Below are 7,128 nucleotides of genomic sequence, written 5' to 3'. Positions count from 1 at the left end.
CTTCCTGGTAGAGATGGACTTTAAGCTGAGCCTCAGAGGCAGGGCAAGACTTAGACAATCAGTAGCAGAGAAGTAGAGTGTTTCAAGTTGGCTGAATGTCATAATAAAAGCTGCAGACCTGGGAATGAGTATGATGTTTTCCCACAGTAATGAGGAGATGGGTTTGGCTGGATCGGAGAGAGAAGAAAGGGAAAGCAAGATTGGAAGTTGGTGAAGTTAAACGCCCTGGACTCTAGCTGTCTGGAAACAGGGCCAGGACACTACTCACTGTCACACAACTTTCTTGCCATTGGACATAGCTGTAGGACGCTGTCCACCCACTGAGTAGATCTGTCTTTGCTGGTAAGGCCACATTCATCCATGTGTGCATCATGTGCTTATAGAGGTTCTGCAGTGTAAGACACAGAGCTGAATACTCTTGAGGAAATGACACAAATTAGCCATGCATCAGGCAGGCGAGTATCTAATAATCTGGAAAGGAAGATTGGATTTACACCTAAATAATCACATGCAGGGCCTGTGTACAAGATACACATGTGATCTATTTCAGATACAAACAAGTTGCCTTTCCATTCAGCAAAATGAAAGGAAAAATGATGTCTAGTTGGTGGGATGAAGGAACACTTTTCAGGAGAGGCAGTGCTTGCACAGAACCTGGAAGAATTGGCGGCATCGAGGAGCAGGGCAATACTGTGGGAGGGAGCAACTTCAGCAAAGTTGGGTGAGGGGAAGGGAGTGCGTCTAGTTAACAGAGAGGACTGGAGGACTCGTGAAGGCGATAGGATCAGAGTGAGTGCTGCGTGTCACAAACCAATCCCTTTGGGGACTCATTGGCTGAAGAGGAACTATCGGGCGGCACTGCCGTTGTGAGTACCTCCAGATTGCTCGGTTTTCCTCATATAACTGGTCCAGGCATTCAGAGGCTCGCTCTGTCTCCCACGCTGGAGTGCAGTGGTATGATCAAGGCTCATGGCAGCCTCAACCTCCCAGGCTCAAGCTATCCTCCCACTTCAGCCTCCTGAGTAGCTGAGACTACAGGCACAGCTAATTTTTGTTTTTTGAGAGACAGGGTTTTGCCATCCTGCCCAGGCTGGTCTCAAACTTCTGGGCTCAAACAATCTGCCTGCCTCGGCCTCCCAAAGTGCTGGGATTACAGGCATGAGCAACCACACCTGGCCCAAAGGCTACGGAGACTTTAAATTGGAAAGAGTTGGCTCTTAACAATTGTGTCAGTTACACCAAGCAAACATCCTTCAGGTCCCACTTTCTCATTTATTTATTTGTTTTTGAGACAGAGTCTTGCTCTGTCTCCCAGGCTGGAGGGCAGTGGCGTGATCTTGGCTCACTGCAACCTCCGCCTCCCGGGTTCAAGTGATTCTCCTGCCTCAGCCTCCCAAGTAGCTGGGATTACAGGCATGCCATGCGCCACCATGCCTGGCTAATTTTTGTATTTTTAGTAGAGACGGGGTTTCACCGTATTGGCCAGGTTGGTTTCAAACTCCTGACCTCAGGTGATTCGCCCACCTCAGCCTCCCAAAGTGCTGGGATTACAGGTGTAAGCTGCTGCACACAGCCTCTTTTTAATTTATTTTTATTTTCATTATTTATTTTTTTATTTTATTTTATTTTTTATTTTATTTTTTTGAGATGGAGTCTCGCTCTGTCTCCCAGGCTGGAGTGCAGTGGTGCGATCTCAGCTCACTGCAAGCTCCGCCTCCCGGGTTCATGCCATTCTCCTGCCTCAGCCTCCGGAGTAGCTGGGACTACAGGCGCCCGCCACCGCGCCTGGCTAGTTTTTTTTATTTTTAGTAGAGACGGGGTTTCACCGGGTTAGCCAGGATGGTCTCAATCTCCTGACCTCATGATCTGCCTGCCTTGGCCTCCCAAAGTGCTGGGATTACAGGTGTGAGCCACCGCACCCGGCCTCTTTTTCATTTTTATTTCTTGCAGAGATGGGGGTCTCACTTTGTTGCCCAGGCTAGTCTTGAACTCCTGGCTTCAGGTGATCCTCCTGCTTCGGCCTCCCAAAGTGCTGGGATTACAGGCATGAGCCACCACGCCTCGCCCCTGAACCTACTTTCTAACAGTGATATGAAAGAAAGTTTTATTGGATATTATCAGGAGGTTTTTGACTGCAACTCAGAAATGAGTTGATACGATTCTCTGACGCCGGGGGCTGGCTTTTCAGGAGCCTGCTATCTCCAAAACAATAATAAAAACAACATAACATGTCCTCTAGGAGGCTAAAAAGGGAAGAGGTAAAGAGATGTCAGCTCTGCAGGAAAAGCTTTCCAGGCCCGCGCATGCTCTTCTATATGGTGATCTAAATTTAGACTCCAGTCTGAAAGCTGGAGACAAGACTGTTTGTTTCCCTTGTAAATTCCACTTTCCTGGTTTGAATTTCCTTTAGAATCTTGTGGAGTCATTTCAAAAACTCCCATCCCAGGCTGCATCTGCTTCCAGACTGTAGACACACAGAGCGGTGTTTTCGGGCACAGGACCACAGGAAGATTCCAGAAAGCTCCTCAAAAGTTGAGGAGCCGTGCAACTTGGAAAGGAAGGTCATTATTTGATCGTGACAACATCAGCGATGAGGAAGATTTTCGTCACAGTGCCCTACCTTTGCCCCCACACTGCTCTTGTTTCTTGTCCACAGGGCCGTGGGTTACTGAAGTTGATGGCTGATTGCCGATTGCATGCAGAGGCCTGGGGTGCCTCCTTGTCAGCCTCCTCCTTGCCACTCCCCTGTTTGTGCCTTTCTTTTATCGCTTCCCTCCCGGGCTGACACAGAAAGTCTCAGTACTGTGTGTTTCGTGTTCTGAGGGGAGGTTGGAGCAGGAGTGGGATGTGTTATCTGAGGGTGAGGGAGGGTTGGGGACGGCAGATACTCCAACGAGGAAACATTGGAAAATCTGTCCTTTTTCTTTCTTCCTGTATTCTTTGAGACATGTGATGATGCTTTCTTGTCCTCCTAGAAGTTCGTAGTCACAAACTAGGCAATCCCTGAGTTCAAAAGTAGTCTCCTTATAAAAGTTTTTTTGTTTTGTTTTGAGGAAGGGTCTCTCACCCACACTAGAGTGCAGCCATCTTGGCTCACTGCAACCTCTGCCTCCCAGGCTCAAGCAATCCTCCCACCTCAGCCTCCTGAGTAGCTGGAACTACAGGCATGAGCCGCCACACCTAGTTAATTTTTGTACTTTTGTAGAGACGAGGTCTCACCACCTTGCCCAGGTTGGTCTTAAATTCCTGGGCTAAAGCAATTGGCCCGCATTGGCCTCCCAGAGTGCTGGGATTACAGGTGTGAGCCACCATGCCTGGCTAGATTAGCTAATTTTAATAACTGCAATAGTGCCCTAAAATTACTGAGCATTTATTTAATCACTTCTGGGAATTTTTACTTAATGACAAAAGAATCTCCTAGTGAGAACACTGAAATTCTATTTCTACCAGAGTGGAAAATAATCTACAAAGTCATACATCTTCCCCTTAATTTTTCTAACATTGGAGAAAGTTTGTCTAACATTAATAAGCCATTTAGATAAATAAGGAGAAAGAAAACAAAAACTTTGTGCTGTCAACAAACATTTGTTGAATTAGAAGAACTTTCATGAAGGAGAAAGTTGGAAGAGGAAAAAGAAGAGTGAAGGGTGAGAGACAACCACTCTTTTTTGCTGAAATAGAGTCACTTCCCCAATAAGATTTCACTTTCGTGATGTTAAATAAAAATTATGTTCAGGTGTGGTGGTGCGCACCTATAATCTCAGCTACTAGGGAGGCTGAGGTGGGAGGATCACTTGAGTCCGGGAAGTGGAGGCTGCAGTAAGCCATGACTGTGCCACCGCACTCCAGCCTGGGTGACAGAGCAAGACCCTGTCTCAAAAAAAAAAAAAAAAGAAAGAAAGAAAAAAATGAAAAAAAAAAAAGGGAGGTCATTGTTTCAGACTAAGCTCCTGCGCTAGGCCCCAAAAGACCAGACTAAAAATTAAAATGGAGTCATCCACGCTACAGTTTCACATCACCAAACCCGGACTAAACTGTTATTTGAACTTCCAAGCAATCACGAGAGAGATAACGGCCAATTTCCCAAACAGGCCAGTGTAAATCTTCAGTCTGCAGGATAACGGAGTTCCCTCGGCTTTAAATCTTATGTAAAAAAGAAGCAGAGTGACCTAATATTAACTAATCATGATTTTTCTATTGTTCTGTCTCCCTGTCTCCCCTTACAAGAAAAATAGCCTCGAAACTAATGCTGCCTTTTTTCCTGGCTTCTGCCCTCTTCGGCCCTTCCCTGTCTATAAAGACGACCCCTTCTGCTCAGCTCCGAACACTTCCTCTATTTTATAGAATGAAGTGCTGCCCGATTCTCATCACAAGGGCAATTGAAATCTTTCAACTACATTTGTTGAAAATGTGTCTTTTGACACTAATGTTTAAGGAGCATCTCTTATCAGGGATCATTGTGCAGGGCCCACACCCAAAAACTGAGGAGAAAGAAAGGAGGGGTTTAAAAGTGTTTTTTTTTTTTGAAAGGCTTAAGGAGACCAGACGTACCCTGGGAACACTTTCTTAGGGACGGTTCGCAGTAGTTCCAACATTCCATTCAAATTTGTGGCTATTCTGAAAATAATTGAAGACAATGGCTGTTGAACCCAGCAACCTGGCAGCGCCAGGAAATTTTCCAGGCTGACCTCAGGATCCTCGCAGTACAGCAGCTTTCAGACACGCTGGTGAGCCGATTTCTTCCTCGGTGAGTGCCTTTTAAAATCTCTCCTCCGCTCTGTAGCTTCTAAGATGTTACTATCGTTATTTGTTTAGGAGTAATGTAAAATATGGGATGATGAAGGCTTAGTGTTACAAAGGATCAAAGACATCTCCAAGTGCTAATAAATCAAATCTTTCTTACACAGCATTTACAGAACACATTCTCTCTGTCAACGGCCCAGTTTTAAACTATGGAAGGCAGTGTGTTCTCCAACAGGATCATGATTTTCAGAGTGAGTCTACAGGCAGGTCTCCTTAGATAGGTCTGTCTGCTGAGTGGAACAACAGCCCTGCCTAATCTCGAAATGAATTGTCCCTGACAAGAACTGCCCATGACCCAAGGGATTCAGACAGCACAAGATCCCAGAGGGGATTTCTGTGCAGCTGCGGTTCTCATACCTTGGCCTTGAAGATCCCTGGTTTTATGACCTGGCAGCACATGACCAGTGAAAACAGAAAGTCCATTCAGCAACTGGAAGAATCTTTGTACCCAGGACTAAGAATGAAAACCACCCAGTTCAAAGAAAGCAAACAGGCTGGGTGCGGTGGCTCACGCTTGTCATCACAACACTTTGGGAGGCGGGCGGATCACGTGAGGCCAGGAGTTAGGCCAGCCTGACCAACATGGCAAAGCCTTGTCTCTACTAAAGATACAACAATTAGCCAGGCCTGGTGGTGCATGTCTGTAATTCCAGCTACTCTGGATGCTGAGGCATGAGAATCACTTGAACCTGGGAGGTTGCAGTGAGCTGAGATCGTGCCATTGCCCCCCAGCCTGGGCGACAGAGGGAGACTGTCTCAAAAATAATAATAATAATAATAATCATCATCATCATCTAATAATAAATAAATAAAAAAATAAAATTTACAAAACCTATGGAGTGATCCAGGGCTATGTATATGTGAGTGACTTATTAGAAGAGTCTTCATGTTTCTACTAGTTTTTTTTGCACTTCTGACCCATTTTGTGTAACTTATTCTTCCTCACCTTTTAGAAGGATTTATTACAAAACAAACTGCAGTGCCTTGTTGAAAAACCATTCCTTGCAGTGCTTTAGGAAAGTTCTAAGGAACACTGAGTTTGTCTTAGAAGTGTGAACGGAAATTTACAGAGCTTATAGGAGCACAATAACGTTTAAAAAATGCAGATGTATGTATTTATTAATTCATTCTCCCTTAGCCTTCATCTATTTTAGTTTATATTGTGAAATAACAGTACACACAGACACCTATGTATCCATCACACAGGCCAAGAAACAGCACATTTCCCTGCTCTAGATTTACACCCAATTCGGATTGCACTGTCTCTCTCTTTCCTGCAATTTCTGTCATTTCCTTATTTTTCTTTATGGCTGTTATCACCTATTTTATCTTGAAACAGTGTATCATTTTTGGAATAGAATAAGTAGAGTCATGCTTTAATCTTGTGATGTCTCTTTGCTTAAGATTTTATTTTTGAAATTCATCCACGTTGATGTAAATCAGTAGGATTTCATTATATGATTACACCACAATCTAAGTATCCATCTCACCCTTGGTGGACACTCTTCTTTGCAATTATGAGCAATGCTGCTCTATTTCTGTATGTGTCTTTCAGGGCACTTGGGCAAGAATTTCTAGAGGCATGTACCTAACATTGGAATTACTGGTCCCCGTGTGTGTTCATGTTCAACATTCTAGATGATACCAAACTGTTTTCTAAAGTTGTTATAGTTTGACTCTGGGTACCCGTAGTCCCAGCTACTTGGGAGGCGGAGGGAAGAGGATTGCTAGAGGCTAGGAGTTCAAGTCCTGTCCGGGCAACATAGGGAGTCAGAGACACGAACATCCATCTGAAAGACCTGGTTTCTTAGAGCAACCCATACAAGAAACAGGCTGCATACACTACCAAGGAAGCTGCTGTTTGCAGCCATTGCACATGTACAACTTCTTTAACATGGATGCTCATGTCTCTGACCTTGCACTACCCCAATGTAGGCTCCAAACAGGCATGCGAGGTGCCTTTGGAAAGAAAGCCCCAGGGCACTGTGGCCAGGGTTAACATTGGCCAAGTTATCATGTCCCTCTGCACCAAGCTGCAGAACAAGGAGCATGTCATTGAGGCCCTGTGCAGGGGCCTCATCTCATCTCATCTCATCTCATCTCATCTCATCTCATCATCTCAAAGAAGTGGGGCTTCACCAAGTTGAATGCTGACGAATTTGAAGACATGGTGGCTGAGAAGCGGCTCATCCCAGATGGCTGTGGGGCCAAATACATCCCCAGTCGTGGCCCTCTGGATAAGTGGCGGGCCCTGCACTCATGATGGCTTCCACTCTGCTGGCCCCTGTTAATACTCACCAATAAATTCTACTTTCTGTCCCCCAA

At 45.2% G+C, this 7,128-nt stretch overlaps 1 non-coding gene across 1 annotated transcript; it reads right to left on the bottom strand.

Annotated features, from left to right (window-relative positions):
* Positions 1 to 6,595: 6,595 nt before the first annotated feature.
* On the bottom strand, positions 6,596 to 6,725 carry LOC112426143 (small nucleolar RNA SNORA70). The gene has a single exon (XR_003017424.2). It is a non-coding gene; the product is annotated as a small nucleolar RNA SNORA70 (small nucleolar RNA).
* Between the last annotated feature and the right edge of the window lie 403 nt (positions 6,726 to 7,128).

This window comes from Macaca nemestrina, chromosome 19 (assembly GCF_043159975.1).
Source record: "Macaca nemestrina isolate mMacNem1 chromosome 19, mMacNem.hap1, whole genome shotgun sequence".
Classification (NCBI taxonomy): domain Eukaryota; kingdom Metazoa; phylum Chordata; class Mammalia; order Primates; family Cercopithecidae; genus Macaca; species Macaca nemestrina.
This window is presented reverse-complemented; position numbering and strand designations above follow the sequence as displayed.